The following is an 18,555-nucleotide window of genomic DNA, read 5'->3' on the forward strand; positions in this document are numbered from 1 at the left end:
AAATGTATAAAACTAATTCTGCATAAAATCAATTTCAGAATAATAATAATAATAATAATAATAATAATAATAATAATAATAATAATAATGTTATACTGTTATGTGTTCATCACTTTAATGCTTTTTTAAATGCTATTTACTGATGGGTAGCTTGTGGGGATCAACCTATAATAATACATAATGTTGATTATACTTTGTATTATTAATCTGATTCTGAATCTTCAAAGTCACTAAAGTTATCAAATAAATGTAGTTCAGTGAAAACTACAATATTTGCCTCTGAATTGTGGTGAAAACTTAAGTACAGTACTTCTAAAATAAGTTTTGTGTGTAGTTATAGTGGCTCAAGTTTTAGTAAATTGCTGCAGGTCCAGACCGTCAGCCCCCGCTTTTCACCTGATGGTTTGATCTGTACCTGTCATCGCACGTTATTGGTCGCGCACACGTCATCACAACGTTCAGTTTGTGCGTAAAGTGCGCATGGCCTGGAAGTGTGTGGGAAAACATAAACAGCGCAGATGAACAAGAAAAACAGGGATCGAGCGGAAAGGTGGAGCGCGTTAGAAGGAGAACAACAGTCCTGCAGGAACGTGCAGCTAATTGCTGCAGAATGACAGGTACGGTCACGAGCAAAGCGTTCGGTGACACGTGGGTGCAGGCCGCCTTCAGCACTTCATCATGTCACACACTCCCGCCTTGAAAGAAACAACTAAGAGATGGCGCCAACACGTAATAATGTTGTGTAGGAAGGAAATGTAGAAAATAAAGACGTGTGTTCTTCTCTGTCAGGTGGAGGTGACTCCAGTTACTCATGAGGATCATCACAAGTCCAGCTCTGAGGCGAGGTACAAACACAAACACTCCAGAAGTGCACAAACATTATATGTATGAATGTGTAGCCTATTTCTGTAGCCTTAATTAAGGAAGTGCAATTGGATAACTCTTGAAACTGAAGACACTTGGTGGTTCTTTTGAACTATTTTTGATGTTTCCGTGTGAAGCTAATGATATAACAAACAATGTTGGCATAAACAGTAAACACTGTGAGAATATTTCAACAGCACGGAGAGGCCTGCAGTACATGAGGTCGGATGTGAATGTGTGGATTCCAGCTCTGGATTTCTGCATTATATTTGAGTGTATTTGGATGCCACTGCTGTTCTGCTGGTTGAATATGATATATTATGCTTTTCAAGCTACTAATGACTTCACACTGGAAGAAGTTGAACTACAATCTAGTTTATTTACCTAAAGAAATGATCAAATTGACAATAAAGGCTGCATGTTATTTGAAATCCAAACAAAATATAGTAAAAATAAGTTGCATGCCAAGAATACCACTCAAATGTGTTTGTGGCCAAAAGTGCCCACTTGTTTCCTGACATAACCAAAGGAATAAAACACTCCAGTCTTCATGGGAAAGTGTGAAGCATCTGTCTGTATCGTCGACAGCGTGTGATGGTGACGAAGGCATCAGGAAGAAAAAAAACTTTTGGTGCAACAGTTGCTGTTTAGCTCCACGATTTAGATTTAATATTTTCCTTTACTGGGATTACTAGATAAATAATTGTCTCAGTGTTGAGTCTGTCAGTTGTTTGATTGGTCGGCTGATAACTGCTTCATGAGCTCACTGACTGAGCTGTCATCTCATTGGCCGGTTGTTTGTCTGACTGGTTGGCTGATTGTTTGATTGGTCGGTGGGTTGTGGTGAAACGCTCATGGCTATCCCCCAGCCGGCTGTTTGTGTGGATTCTAAATATTATAATCTTGATAATCCCTGCATTGTGTAACAAATTATGGAGACAATAAAACAGTTGGTCATAGTGCAGATTGTCGTAGGTACTTGTCATGCTCTCTTTAGCGTTGTAAAAGAAGCCAAACAGTGAAGAGGAGTGGAACCTTTTATCTCCGTCTACATGGAGGAGAAACAACAAGTCACTGTAGCTGAAACACGGCTTATTAAAGTGCGACCACAGGCCACAGGCAATTCACCAACATGTTTTACTTTCCACAACTCAAATGACAAAACTTCCCCTTTACACTGAAATGGAAATCACTATCATGGCTGGCAATCTTTCTGACTCTTTGTCAAACTAGGCCGAAGTGAGCTGCAATGCATCGCATCAGATTTGATCTTTTATCTTTAGAGCTCGAACGCACATATTGTGATTAGAGCAGCAGTTTCCCATGTGGCCACACGACCACACTGCACATCCTAACCACCGACGCACAGGCCCTCAGCCTATCTGTCAGATCCACATGGCTTTATATCTATAATCTCATTGAAACTGCTCCCGCTGGTTCCCCGTCTGCAGCCATGTGAACTCGCAGCCTGTCAGCAAATATTTGGACTGACACAGGAGATGAATTCTCGTATTACTTTGTGGACGGTGAGGAGGGCCGGTGGGCCAGAGATCTGTCTGTGCGTGTGATGTTGGAGGAATGCACTGCAACAGCTTGACAGACCACCAGTGGTGGACATCTAGCAAGTACATCAGCGACTTTGAGTTCTAGAAAAGCGATATAGACATTCAATTTATTATTATTATTATTATTATTATTATTATTATTATTATTATTATTATTATTATTATTATTATTACATTAATTTTAAGAATTTATTTGATAACTTAAATTACTTTGAATATTATTAATTAAATTAATATTAATTCAGATCAATAACACAACATATAATAAACAAACAAGTTGTTTTCGTATAGATTTTATGTTTATTTTATTATTTAGATAAAACTTTATTGATACCTTGGTGAAATTCACAAACTACCCTGCAGTGTATAAAATAAATGACCATCTGCAACTTGATGTACACATTAATGCACTAATAATTATGATAAAAAATATAACTAACTAACTAATAATATAATATAATTATTCTAAAATAGGCTAAAATTAGTACTTTTTGTACTTTCAGTACATTTTGATGCTTAGACTTTTACTTAAGTAAGATTTTGAACGTGTCTTCACTTGTAACACAGTATTTCTACACTGCAGTATTACTACTTGAATGCTGACGTGTTGTAAAAACTAGAAAACCTCGATATAAACGCAGTCCATTCACCATTTACTGCTTTTACTTAAGTGATCTGAAGTAAGAGATCTGAGTACTTCCTCCAGCTCTGCAGATGTTACGTTACGTTACTCTTGAGTGAATGTGCCCAGAAATCTGAGAGAAAGCGTGTATGTGAGGTGGCACCTTTGGCATATAATTACATTTGGAAACAGAACAGGTTAATCAGGTCCGTGAAGAGAGAGCTGATGCGGTTGAATTGGACTTGGAACAGGATCAGGAACGATGAGCCATGAGGAAACATTGGGAGGGTGAAGTACTGTTACACAAACCTCCACCCAACAGACATCGCTCGGGTTCATTGTATTCACTAATGCAACGTTTATCTTTACACATTGAGGTTTAATAATGACTTTATCGCTGCAGTGATGTCGGTCTTTGTATTTTGCACAAGTAACCAATGCAGCTTATAAACTCGCATCACGATCAACATTTGCTTCGTCGTCACTTCAGGTCGTGTTCCTGGAACCATCTGATTATATCCAGATGATGTTCATTAACATCTTTGGTTGGTTAGGATGACCTCTGGTTTTTATTTATTTATCATGTTGTGTCTTCTCTTTATATGCAAATGAGCTGTGATGATGCCTGCTAGTTTTTAGACTTTCATAACTTGTATTGATCATGAGACATCGTTTAGTTCAACATTTATTAAGGAGCTGAAGAGATCTGAGCTGAGAAACCAAAAAACATCCATTTAACCTGGTAATTAGTGAAGTCTGTGTGTCACTCACACCTACACTGTGCTGAATCTGTGTGTAACAGCACAATGGGAAACTGAAAGCTTGTGTGTTGCTTCTCAGTCCTTTGTCTCCTCAGATACATGGAAAAACAATGCAATGCTTAGTTTCCTGCACAGGCTCTTTAACGAGGCAAGATCCACTTAAAGGTCAACTTCTGGGCTCCTTGTAACGTTGTGGGTTTGTGGTCTCTTTTTAAAAAAAAGCCATAAAAATAATGTTTAAAACAAATGCCTGGGAGCCCGAGGACATGCTTAACTAGGCAGGCTTTCTTTTTGCATTAAATATAAGAAAGCACTAGATTTTACTGACCGTTTTATCATTTTTAATATAATAATAGTAATATTTTAACTATCATTTAATAATAATTGCTGTTATTTTTTATTATTATACAGTTTATTTATACAGCATATTATAAAACAAAGTTATAATGTGCTGTCCATGGTTGGAACGGGAATAAAAAACATTGAAACAAAATCTGATAATTACAATGTTAGAATGGAAATAAATCCCAAACGTAATACAATTAAGGAAAGTTTAGGAAGGATTTAAAAGATGTTTCCGATCATCAGGCTGGTCACCTTCTCAAGACGTGTCCGGAACAGACGAGACTTCTCGAAGTAACTTCTGCTGAACCGCGGCCAAAGGATCTAAACTGAGGCTAACGCCGCACTCAGCAGCAGGACAGAGACGCTAACGTTAGCTTGAACTTTGATCCAGGGTCATCTTCCACACGGTTGGGAATAACACAACACAGTGCCGAGCGGTAAACAGTTGTTTTAATGTCAACATGTCAACACACAAACTAATGTTAGCTGTGTTGTAGATTAGCCTTAGCAGTAACACTCTGTAAGCTATAAGCTAGTTAGCCGGACATGCTAACAAAGGCGTTTTACATAAGAGCAGATAAACATTTCTCTGTTGGGTCGCTCACAACTTTTCACTTTATAAGACAAAAAGCTTTTAGGACGAGCGCTAACTGATGGTTTTAGTTATCTTGGCTAATGTAAAAACCGGGGTTACTAGAGTTCAGCGGCTAAAATGAGCTTGAATCAAAATGAAATTAATATAAAAATTAAAGGTTTAAAATTGAGATTATACGCTTCGCCTGGTTTAAAGTAATTGTCAGAATCTCCATCTTCCGGGATGGACAGAGTTGCACATGTCTGTTTGGGGGAAACCTCGTCAGCTCAGACAACCCTGTTCACTTCCTGTGACATGACTTCCTGTCGCAGAGCGGCTGTCATCCATTTGCAGGAGCCAGCCTCGCAGCCCACTCTTGTCCCCGAGCGGCAGATTACTCCAATATGTTATAAACAATGGAATAACGCTCTGCCCTCTATGAAAAAAACTGTTGTGTATCCATTGTCTTCACAAAGTTGACAGAATGGAGACTGTCATCTTCATTACGGCATGCTTGAATCAGAGTGATCTGATTACATTCGCTGTCACGCACGGCGTGCTGTAGATTTATCAGCCTGCACTTGATTGCAGGTGATTTAGCATTCAAGACATTTGTCACTTTGATCACAGCCGCATGTCCTTCATCATTCCTGAAGCAATCCTTTATGATTCTGCGTCATACTTTCGTTCTCTTTGTTTGTCCTACCTGCTTGTTACACGCTCGTTTTACGATAACCCTCGATGACTTCAGTGTTTGTGAAGCCGTGTGGACAAGCAAAAGGGCCCGAACTCTGCAGCGAGGCTCGACATTTGTACAAAAAAAGCGAGCTGTTCAAAGAAGGAAATGCAACACACACACAGTTATACAACAGGACACACACGGAGAGCTGGTAAAAACTCTCACCCACAGGGTCAGGAGATTGTGCACCGCTGCCAAACATGCTTTTACCAGAATCCAGTCGACCTCGGGACGGGATCAAACTTGAATACCGTATTTACCGCTGGATTAACCAGCAGCAAGACCACATGTAAGACTTGGAGGTGATGTGTGTATGTTGCCGCAGATGTATCACCTGAGAAGGAAGGGCCTATTTATTCTTACTTAATCCCTCCACGGGTTGGAAACAAACATGTCATGTAGAGCCATTTCCCTGCAGCCAACCGTCAGTTTGTCTGCTGGAAACCGCAGCAGCGGTAGCAGATTAGAGAGAGGAATCCAGGAATCAACAACCGTCTGTCTGTGTGGTGTGGTGCGCCGGGGTTAACGTCAGTCTGGGAGAGGATCACACACAAACGCGTACACCCTCGTATACACTTTGATATACACGGGATTACATGCATAGACGTACACACACAAACAGCTGCTTAGAATTACATAGTCGGGGTGATGAACTCACTGACAGCACTGCGACTCATGCAACATTCAAAGACAGATGAGGACGTGGGAACACGCGTAGTATTCATAGATTTCTTGTAATCTCTCTTTGATGTCTGCATGAGGAGTGTCGACTGCTGGCTCGCCGTTAACAACCGTAATCCAACAAACCGGTATCTGTTTCCCCAAACCCGGCCTGGAGGTATTCTTCAAGTTGCAAAATCAACAAAATCAGAGCAGTTTACAGGAAAAATTAAGTCTCAGCAGGGAACGTGGTCTCGTAAATCTCAATCAGTGTTCCCTCCTCCACCAGAGCTCTCAGACGTTCTGCATGTAAAACATGTGATCGTTTGTCTTTGTGTTGGATGGACGACCATCACTCATCATGTGTCTTTGGATATTACGGTGGAAGAACTCGAGGGATGCTTCAGAGAGACACTTCTGGTCCCCGCTGCCAAGCCGGTGACTGATGGAAGGTGAAACATCAGGTGGCTGAAGTGGAGTGTGTGTAGATTAAGAGGATTAAGATTGAAGATCTGACATTTACAATGTCTAACAGTGAAGGAGGTTATTTACAATAGAACATACAGATGTTACATCTTTTATACGCGTGTTTAATCTGGGGAGAGATGATGGTGAAGAATGCTTGTTAATGTTATGTTGTTAATGTCAGATACTCGAAGCAGTTCTATCAACTATTGTTCTTTACATTAGGAAGGAGCGCACGTCATGTTGGTTTGTGATAAACAGATGTGTGTTGGACTCTTGATCACTTGCACATGGAGGGAGCAGCAGGTTCTGTGGAAGACTTTGATAGAAGCTTGGGTGGCCAACTAGGACACGTTCAGGAGCTCTGCGGAGACGCACCGTGTGACTCAATGTTCTGCATGGACCCTCCTAATGTTGTGTCTTGTTGCTCAAGACTCTCAAATGTGATCCACAAATCAATCAAATATGCAAATGAGGTGAAGGTAGAAGGCCAAAATCGAGAAGAAAGTTCCGTTTCATGGCCTCTGCAGATCCGAATCAAGGGGCGGATACATACGTTTCCTTTTTGTTAACATCGTGAGATAGAGCGCAGGGCAGTTCTCTATGACCAGTGTGAGCATGTCCTGACACTCGTTGGGTTTGATACTGTGGAAAAGGCTTTGTTGTTGCTCACACATGTCAGAGCTGAGGTCGTTTTACTAATGTCAGACAAACACATTAAGATTTCAATTTGACAAGATAAAATGGATTAATGTTGAAGTGATCTCTTTGTGTGTTCTTGATACCTGAAAGCACGCTGTTTGAATCCCACACTCTTGGCCTCTGGCTTGATTCTGATCCAGTAAGTGTTTGTTCCACAGCCAGTCAGAAGTAGGCAGTAGCTTTACTGTAAACACAATTATGCTAACTGTGGCAAGATTCAGTGACCACATGAAGAGAGAGAGACTCTCACGCAAAACACTCGCTCAGGCACTCTCACACACTATACTTACTCACTCACTTACACACTCATAAACCAAAACATGGCATGCATCCGCACCTGAGTCTCACGATACGGACCCACTGGCTGCTCACATGGACGCACACCTACACACCATAAACAACTTCCTCTGCGGCCAGTGTGATTAGAAAGCACCCTGAGAGAGTACAACAAGGGAGCTGGCCCCCTCACACACACACACACACACACACACACACACACACACTGGAACCACAACAGACCAAACACTCCACAGGAGGCTGCAGAGATGCTGTCCAGCACTATCTGCATGAGCACTAATTCCAGAACACACACATGGCTGAAGAATAAAAAAACATATTTTGAACTGCTGCACGCAAGGTGATTCACACACACACACACAGACACACACACACACAATGCCCAGTGTCTCACCTCAGGCAAGCATCTTTTTGGTCAATAGTGTCATTTACAGAATTGCACATCATTCTTTCCACTGTGGGAGTGGGCTGGGCTCTCTTTGGTTTCAGAGTCACTGTAGTCCTTCCAGCCAACACACACACACACATGCACACACGCACACACACACAGAATCATATTGAACCTTACACCACACAACTGTTATTCCTCTTAACTTTGAATTTAAGGGAATCCTCAGGCGGCGTGTTCCAGCAACATTAACACTCCAGCCTCTCTTCGGTGACCGCAGGCCGGCACACTGACAGATTTATCTCAATCTCAATTAGTTTAAACAACGTGCAGATTAAAACTGCCGGGAGGGTAAAAGTTCAGATGCCCTGGCTGTGCTGCGTGTCACTGCCATTGCTAAGCCTCCTTGTCTCGGCCCGTTGACGCTGACCAGACATCGATCCAGATTGGCTGCATGTTTATTGAACATCATTTGCGGGTTTGACATTTCCCACAGTGCAGGGCACATTAGTTTTATTATTCGCCACAAAGTCAAGTGAAAGGCTGCGTTCAATCAAACAAACCGCCACGAGGATCCTCCGTTACCCCGCTCGTAAGAGAGCACCACTTGAGCTGGAATGCCGCTGCAGACGTCACTGCTGCCCAGGGTGACTTCACTTCACTTGGTACCAAGAAATGTTGCATGCAGTGCAGACTTCACAGGCTTTGCCTTTTTTAGATTGATCGTACTGAGTGTTACTGCAGTGGGGGCAGTGTGGCAGCTGCAGAGCTTGTAGACGTTTAGTGCATCTGCAGCTCACAGGGTAGTGATGCAAATCTGTGTCAGAGATAACCCAATGGCATCGTCTGAAAGTGAAACCAAACGAGGTCACAAAGCGGAAACCGCCCACAGATAACCAAGTGGTGTCCTAGCATTTCGTCTCACGTTTCTTGCGTCACATGTGGCTTTTGCACAGAATGTAAACGATACGAGAGTTGCAGTGAATTTCCATGGACGAGAAATTGCTGTGAATTCCAGTGACCTGAAAATGTCAATCCACCAAGCTGAACAGACATGTTGCAAGAGCTAACGTTAGCATCGCTGAACACCTTTAACAGAAAGAATCTGCGAGGATTAAAACACTGTTCTGTTCTTGAGCATAATGTCGTGCAAAGAAACTTTTGATTTTGAGATATTTGACACAAAGTGAAGTCATTTTACATCTGGAGGAAAAATGAGATTATTAGCAGGAAAGCGAAGTGCAGATGTGGTTTTGATGTCCACTTCCACCACTATGTGAACGCGATGATCACACAGGGAGGAATTGATTTTAAAGTAGGCAAAAAGTCTAATCTTTTATGGCAGTTGCCTCAGCAGAGCAGAATGCAATGCAACCACAAACATTTGAAATCAAGAGACCTTTCAGCACCACGATTACACGTCATGAACGTTACAAGTTTCCATCTGTTGTCTCGAACTTGTTGAAAGTCCCTCTTGGAAACGCAGGAAATCATTAACAGAAGAAGTGGAAATTGACACCGAAAAGAGGGAATTGAAAAGACTTGACAGCGGGATATTTCCTGGAATGCTTCATTGTCACTTGATTGTATCTCACATTGAAAGGGCACAGGGTTTCCTTTAAGATTAAAGTGGCAATTAGGAGAAAGTGTGTGAGAGGTTTAGAAATCTGTCTTTCCTCTAATCCCTGCAGTTCACGTCTCCGCTCTCACGGACTCGCCACTCGATAAATGACCCTGAAAACCCCAATTACAAATCAACTGCCTGTCCTGTCAGCAGGCAGTAGCCTGGTACCCACACATATCTGGCTTAGTTCTTATTTGATTTGTCTTCCCAATAATTGAGACGATTACACAGAATTAGCTGAGCCCTGTCGTCCACCCAGTCTGGTCATGGGTGATTGTTCACGGAGCTGCAGACGGAGTTGGGGAGGACGAGGCTTTCGCCGCGAGGTGTCACGTCTCCAACCTCAGACAGATTTGGTGGATCTTGGACAGACGTGTGTCTGGTAAAGAGACGAGCAAAAGGCCAGGAAACGTGTGTGTGTGTGTGTGTGTGTGTGTGTGTGTGTGTGTGTGTGTGTGTGTGTGTGTGTGTGTGTGTGTGAGTGTGAGAGAGTGTGTGATAGAATAAAAAGCATCTACATTCCTCAGCTGTACTTTTCCAAGGTGTGGCCTATAGAGCACCTCAACATCTGTGATTCATCGACCGCATGTATACATGGTGGTTGCACATTAATGATCCTCTTCATCAGCGTTTCTAAAACTCTGGGTCCCCTGCCCAAAAGTGGGCCGCAGACCTTCTATGGGTGGGTCTCACGGATGTTTTTGTTTTCCTCTCACAGACTTCCCAACACTGCTGTAGCGGCTCTCCTCTTCTCATTCCGTTCCCCTCAGCTTGCTTTACTCACCTGTGATATACTTTTCCCACCAGAATTAGCACGTACGTGAAACACGCACCATGTTTGTGGTGTGTCGCGTTCAATATCACGAACACGGGGTTAGTAAAGCGTAGAAAGCAGCAGGAGGCCAGTGGAGATCTTACTGCAGTGGAAAGGCAAACGAGGACAGGTTAGATTAGTTTTATTTTGTTCCTGTCGAGTTTGAACGAGGTGTTTTACGATAATCGGTGAGGTTAAATGTCTGTTCCTCTCAATGGAGTCTGGTGGCTTTGAGGAGAGCGTATTAATTGAAGGTTTTGTATGTTAATAAATTATAATAATTGTCCAAATCCCTGTTGATTAGCGTGCTCACCCGGGTGCCAAGTTTCCATCACTGCCGATCGGAGCTGGAGCGGATAAATACCCGTGAGTACTGCTGAGTAACTTGTCCCGGAAATTAATGCCGTTTGTAACCTTTCCCAATAAAGACAAAAGCCAGATGTTAGTGGGTTTTCTGTCCAGTGGGAAAGAAGCTTAAGTCTGTCAATCTGAGCCATATTCAGGCCCAAACAGAAGTCATGTAAACCTAAAGACTAATGTCTTTCATACAGTGTGCTTTACGTGAAAGCATTAAAGGCAATACATTGAAACGATATCTGCATACGGGGCTGGCGCAGTCCTTCAGAGCTGAGCGCTTAAACATCAGAATACTCCCCATTCAAAGTACAGTATCGTATATAGTACAGTATATAGTACAGTATATAGTATATAGTGCAGTATATAGTACAGTATATAGTATATAGTACAGTATATAGTACAGTATATAGTACAGTATATAGTACAGTATATAGTACAGTATATAGTACAGTATACAGTATATAGTATATAGTGCAGTATATAGTACAGTATATAGTACAGTATATAGTGCAGTATATAGTGCAGTATATAGTATATAGTACAGTATACAGTATATAGTATATAGTATATAGTACAGTATATAGTATATTGTACAGTATATAGTACAGTATCGTATATAGTGCAGTATATAGTACAGTATATAGTATATAGTGTAGTATATAGTACAGTATATAGTATATAGTACAGTATATAGTACAGTATATTGTACAGTATATAGTATATAGTGCAGTATATAGTGTAGTATATAGTACAGTATATAGTATATAGTGCAGTATATAGTGCAGTATATAGTATATAGTACAGTATACAGTATATAGTATATAGTACAGTATATAGTATATTGTACAGTATATAGTACAGTATATAGTATATAGTACAGTATACAGTATATAGTATATAGTACAGTATATAGTATATTGTACAGTATACAGTACAGTATATAGTATATAGTACAGTATATAGTACAGTATATAGTATATAGTACAGTATATAGTACAGTATATAGTATATAGTATATAGTACAGTATATTGTACAGTATATAGTATATAGTACAGTATATAGTACATTATATAGTATATAGTACAGTATATAGTACAGTATATAGTATATAGTACAGTATACAGTACAGTATATAGTATATAGTATATAGTACAGTATATAGTACATTATATAGTATATAGTACAGTATATAGTACAGTATATAGTATACAGTACAGTATATAGTATATAGAACAGTATATAGTACAGTATATAGTACAGTATACAGTACAGTGTATAGTATACAGTACAGTATATAGTACAGTATATAGTATATAGTACAGTATATTGTACAGTATATAGTATATAGTGCAGTGTATATAGTATATAGTACAGTATATTGTACAGTATATAGTATAGTATATAGTATATAGTGCAGTATATAGTACAGTATATAGTACAGTATATAGTATATAGTATAGTATATAGTACAGTATATAGTATATAGTATATAGTACAGTATATAGTATATTGTACAGTATATAGTACAGTATATAGTACCGTATATTGTACAGTATATAGTACAGTATATAGTACAGTATATATTATATAGTACAGTATATAGTATATAGTACAGTATATAGTTACAGTATTAGGAAATAGTACAGTTATATATATAGTACCGTATAGGGACAGTATACAGTACAGTATATAGTATATAGTCCAGTATACAGTTACAGTCTATAGTATATAGTACAGTATATAGTTACAGATATATAGTACAGTATACAGTATATAGTATATAGTGACAGTATAAGTATATAGTACAGTATATAGTTATAGTTACAGTTTATATAGTACAGTATATAGTATATAGATCAGTATATCTACAGTATATAGTACAGTATATAGTAATCGTACAGTATATAGTATTATAGACAGTAATTAGTACAGTATACAGTATATAGTATCTAGTATATAGTACAGTATATAGGTATATAGTACAGGTATACAGTATACAGTATATAGTATATCGTACAGTATACAGTTATAGTACAGTATATAGTACCGTATACAGTATACAGTATATAGTTACAGTATATAGTACAGTATACAGTATAGTGTATAGTACATGTATACAGTACATTATTATAGTATATAGGACAGTATATCGTATATAGTACAGTATATAGTACAGTATATAGTACAGTATATAGTATATAGTACAGTATAGTGTATAGTACAGTATACAGTACAGTATATAGTATATAGTACAGTATATAGTACAGTATATAGTAAATAGTACAGTATATAGTATATAGTACAGTATATAGTACAGTATATAGTATATAGTACAGTACAGTATATAGTATATAGTATATAGTACAGTATATAGTACAGTATATAGTATATAGTACAGTATACAGTATATAGTATATAGTATATAGTACAGTATATAGTATATAGTATATAGTACAGTATATAGTACAGTATATAGTATAGTATATAGTACAGTATATAGTACAGTATACAGTATATAGTACAGTATATAGTATATAGTACAGTATATAGTACAGTATATAGTATATAGTACAGTATATAGTACAGTATACAGTATATAGTATATAGTATATAGTATATAGTATATAGTATATAGTACAGTATATAGTACAGTATATAGTATAAAGTACAACGAGTCCTCTGTGAGTTGCAGGTACAAGTTGTCGCTCCACTACAGGCTCGTTCTCCTGCTGCAGTTCTGCAGAATCGATGCACAGAGGGACGTGCAGAAGACTTTCCATGCTTTCATGTGCAGCAAAATGTTTGTAGAAAATCAAACTGAACTTGTATTATGAACAAAATCCGACGGAAGAGGGACCTTCTGTGTTCAGACATTGGCCGCTTCAGAATATATTACAGGACGTGTATGATATTCTTTTCAAAGCTTTCTTTTAGTGGAAATTGTGGAGCATAAAAACACATTCTCCATTAAACACCATCTGTTCTCTGACGTCTGCACGCGTTACGCAACGTTCCTTATGGAACAGATTATTCTACATTGTTTTAGGATATTAAACAATAATGTTTTCAAAACCCGGGGAAAAAACATTTAACCCTCCCCCGCCATCTAAACATTGTCAAAACCTGTCAAAGTAACTCATAACCTAATGGGATTCTTAGGACCAAGAAACTGCTCCCTGACTACGAGCTTGTTTGGAAGATTATGGAAAATGGTGTGTGTGTGTGTGTGTGTGTGTGTGACACAAACGGAGACGACAGTCTGTTACACTAAATATCAGATTTAGAAAGACAATGACCGCAGCGTAAACACAACAAAGAGACGGCGGGGAGCGTAGACAGTCGCAGTGAACACAATCTCAAAGCTCATCAACATTCTTCACAAGAAGTATTTGCATAATGCATTGTACGCTGCCACCACCAGAAAAAGATACTTCCCAATTAGGCTGTAACATCCATGATTTATTGTAGGAGATGGGTCCAGTGGAGTAAAGCTCGTTGTGCAGAGCTGTTGGACAGACGAGTCTTTGGTAGGAAGACCATAATTGCTTTGAATTGGCCGTTGCGCAAATGTAGCCTTCTGCAGTATGCTGAGAAAGCATTACGGTGTGTAAATGTGTGTGTATTTGTTTCTGTACATGCATGCGAGACTGGGCCTGTGTGTGTGTGCGTGAGTGTTTTGTTCTGCAATCTCCCGGCTTGATGAAGTGGGTCCACTGAGCCAAAGCATTGCTGAGAGTTCAGAGTCATCAGCGAGGATCCTAGTGAGACAGCGAGCGACCGCAGGTTTGGTCAGGACATGGTCAAGCTTGGGTCAGGGCAGGGTCCGAAGGGAACGGCTATATTAAGTCACTGAGTTTGTTTCAGGGAATGTTTTTAGGGAAAGGAGCTGACCCGTGTTTTTGGGTTCACTGTACTGTAAGTTGTTTGTGTTATTCTTTCTGTTGCTCCTGAATCCAGACGTTTCTGGACCGCTGTGATCTCGCACATCATTCGGATTTCAACGAGAGTAATTTGGATGTTTGGAAATGTTATCGGGCTTCTGTACAAGAGATTCTGAATCATTTCAGTTTAACCACAGAAACTGGGCAAATAGTTTCCCCACAGAGGTTTTTCTTATTCAATTAATCCTTCGTAATGTGCATCTCGGTGTGGAACGTCTCTCCTGTGCCACGCTGCTGCTGCTACACGCTGCTGCTGCTGCTACACGCTGCTGCTGCTGCTACACGCTGCTGCTGCTGCTACACGCTGCTGCTGCTGCTGCTACACACTGCGATGTATCGATGGTGACAGGAGAGTAATTTGTCATTTGCCTCTGTTTTAATTGAACTTACATTTTCTTGTAATATTTGCATTGCATGACATAATTTGGACTAACAATTGGCGACTTCTGTTATCTCTATAAATAAACAACGTGTCAGTGCAACAACCAGCTGTATGCTTCATGTGCACATTTGTAGCCCCGTGGGATTTTCCCGAAGTTCTTTCCCAGACTCGGGAACAGCTCGTGTACATTACAAGCTGCAGCACAGAAGGTAAAATGCCCATCCATTCATGAGGAAGACCTCCAGTGTTGTCCTAACCTCCCATTACACGCCATCAATCTGTCACCGTCACAGCCTTGTTACTGTAAGGTCTGTTCCACTTGAAACAAGCCTCTAATTATACTCCCAGTCAACTCCCACTGGACCACATACTGTACGCTGCGCTAACCAGCCACACTGTAGGTCTGCGTCCACGGGCAGTTTGCAAACGTTGTCATCTCGCTCTCTCTCTCTCTCTCTCTCAATTCCCAAACCTCCACTCAGAATAGCATTGAGAAGCAGCCACAACCCGGATTAACACGCTTCTCAACAAGCTGATGAGCGGCAGCGACTCGTGAAAAGTGTCTGGGGCCCGGAGCCCAGAGCCCGGGACGCAGGGTATCAACCTGAAACCTGGTTCAACACAACAAACAACTCTCTCGCTTTTCTCTTTTCTTTCTGGAGCTAAAGACGAGTCGACAGTGGCCCTGAAATGATTAGTGGTCTCAGTCATTTTCATCCCACTTGCATGTGTGTTAGTGTGTGTTTGTTTGTGCCGGAGTATAAGCAAGAAAATAGAAACGGGGCACCGGGCAAACCAGTCTGTGGGCGGAGGAAACTTAGAACCAATCCGATGATGATGATGCCTTCGGTCGCTCTGTTGACAGTTGCTGAGCTGGAAAGCTGTTATTTTGGCTTTTATTTGCATGAGGGGTAAATTACCAGAACACGTGTTAGTCCAATATCAGCAGAATGTGTGTGTGTGTGTGTGTGTGTGTGTGTGTGTGTGTGTGTGTGTGTGTGTGTGTGTGTGTGTGCTCTGAACCCAGCAGCCTCTCACCTCAGCTTCACCTCAGTATCTGAACTTGTAACCTGCTGGAGATTAGAGTTGGAGTCGGCCATTATAAACACGGTGAGTCATGTTCATTAGAACTTAATGGACGTACAGATCAGTCTGAGGTCAAACACCAGTTGATGGAGCGACTCTGTTATTTTTGATCCACTGCTCATCTTCTGTTTGTGGTCACTTTGGTAACTCTGACTTATATTTTTATGGCTTTGATAACATTGCAATTAGAGACAAAGTTCTCGTTTTATTTCCTTTGGTCACATTTTATTTCCTATGGATTTGTAGTGAAATGTAGTCGAGCTGGAAAACTGTGTCAGGGACTTGGATTGAGCCGAGGGCGAGAGCTGCATGCGAAAGCCAAGAGGCTCAGCTGAAACAGACGAGTGTATATTATCTTACTGATCTGCATTTTCTAGGATGTCACGGAGTTATGAATTAGACCATAAATCATCATTACAGGGTAATATCTGTGCTCTGACCTCGGCTTTGTCTGTGTAATAGATGCTGGATGAAACAAGGCGTGTGTAACGCTAGACGCACAATGTGGACCACACAGGAAACTATTGAGGACGAGGAGCCAAGAACTCTGCATACCTTTGCGTCAGGATCCCTCGTATTTCTCCCGGCTCCAAACATGACCTCTCGTCTTTTTTTGTGTTTGTAGTTTTTTTTCTTTTTTGTCTTATCAGGTTTTATGTGTGAATGTTTTCTTGGTTATGTTGCTTCCGCTGACGATTTATGGATTTTTTGATGGTGTGTGTGAATGCATGCCAGCAGATGAGTGTGAGCAGAGTGTGTGGGAACGCACAGCACATGTGTGTGTGTGTGTGTGTAAAGTACAGCTGTCAGCGATATCGGCCAACAGTCTACATAGGAGTGCCTTCACTGCCCTCCTTGTGAAGCCAATTTTCCCTCAGGAAGCAAAGTGACTCAGTTGTGGTTTGACATTGTTTGTGAGTGCATAGTTTGTGTGTGTGTGTGTGTGTGTGTGTGTGTGTGTATGTGTGTGTGAGAAAGCGGTATACAAAGTAAGAGCAGTAAGAGTTTCTGTGCATGCTCGCATTTTTGTCTATTACCATTTGAGTATGTACGTGTTGAAGCATTTTTATGTGATTCCATGTTTCTGCCGTGTTTTTCCCAGGTCGGTCTGAGGTTTGCTGGTATTCTGAAATGTACCTCTCATTCCTCGCTGTAGGAAATGTTTTATGACAGTCGGCACAGACATCACACCACTACGCCCCATGAGTAAAGTCTAAGAGGAGCAGGCAGGGTGCTATCAAAACCTTGTCTCCTGGAGGGGGAGGCATCTTATGTTGAAGCCCCTGCATGTTAGGCCAAAGTCAGCTTGAAGGTTGGAAATAATTTAAAGGGTCTGTGTACTTGAATCACAAAAAAAAAGCCATTTCCTCGCTTCCTGCTCGTGGTAGCTAACCATGCAGATAGTTTTGGTTTTATGTGCTGAAGTTTTGAAATATCCTTGTGTAAGATTTCTTTCAACACCACCAATACAATGGAGGTGACTGGAATTCTGCTCGTGTTGAAAAATTACAATTGAACATCTATTTGTAGAAAGAATGTCTCGGTTGCCCTGGAGAATCCACAGACCTCACCGGGAACAGTTTTCATTGGAACTACTTTCCACTGAGGAAATAGTCCCTGAGTGCAAGCTGCCCAGTGAGGTCCGTGGATCCTCCAGTGGATCCTGGACGTTGTTGCTGCAGATTCTTTTCACTAAAGACATTTAGTCAATGCTGGCAGTGCCAAAAACTGAAACTGCATTCCATTGTGTTGTGGTTGTGGCAGAAGTTTAAAAAGGCTGATACCCTTTAAAACCTTGACACATAAATCTGAAATGATGTTGACATCACTACGCTGCAGGAAGTCGCTCCTGGCAGCCGCCGTCTCGCTGTACAATGAGTCTCCTGTGTGCAGAGAAGCTTCAGGCTCTGTCAACACAGATGACACATTGTATTACTTAATTATCTTTTTTCACCCTGTCATGTAATGTTTAATAACAATAATGTTGAATTTATTATTGTTTTATTCTTTATATCTGTCATATAGCTGCACGTTTTTACCTGTACATGCATCATAAAGTTATTCCCAGTACTACATCAATACAAGACATCTATCTTAAACCGTCAGTCACTATCTTTTTATATTCAGAGTTTGTATAAACATTTATCCTCTAGAACCACCAGGTGGTTGACATATTTAGCTTTTAGTGAAATATCTAAACAACTATTGGATGCCATTTGGTACACACATCCCTGGTGCCCAGAGACATTATCATCTATAATAATAATAATAATAATACAGTTAGAGTTCCCTGAGAATGTTTTCTAATGACGTTGGTGATCTGGCGTTCCCTCTGGTGCCACCTTGATGTTAACGTGTTCTCATAGTG

At 40.4% G+C, this 18,555-nt stretch overlaps 1 long non-coding RNA gene across 2 annotated transcripts; it reads left to right on the forward strand.

Annotated features, from left to right (window-relative positions):
- Window positions 1-408: 408 nt before the first annotated feature.
- Window positions 409-17,564, forward strand: LOC115026356 (uncharacterized). 2 transcript variants are annotated; one of them, XR_003834292.1, is made up of 4 exons: window positions 409-617; window positions 790-845; window positions 16,132-16,211; window positions 16,650-17,564. It is a non-coding gene; the product is annotated as an uncharacterized LOC115026356 (long non-coding RNA). The 2 variants fall into 2 exon arrangements; XR_003834291.1 differs by lacking the exon at window positions 16,132-16,211.
- Window positions 17,565-18,555: the final 991 nt, after the last annotated feature.

The sequence above is a fragment of the Cottoperca gobio genome, chromosome 21 (genome assembly GCF_900634415.1).
Source record: "Cottoperca gobio chromosome 21, fCotGob3.1, whole genome shotgun sequence".
Taxonomy (NCBI): Eukaryota; Metazoa; Chordata; class Actinopteri; order Perciformes; family Bovichtidae; genus Cottoperca; species Cottoperca gobio.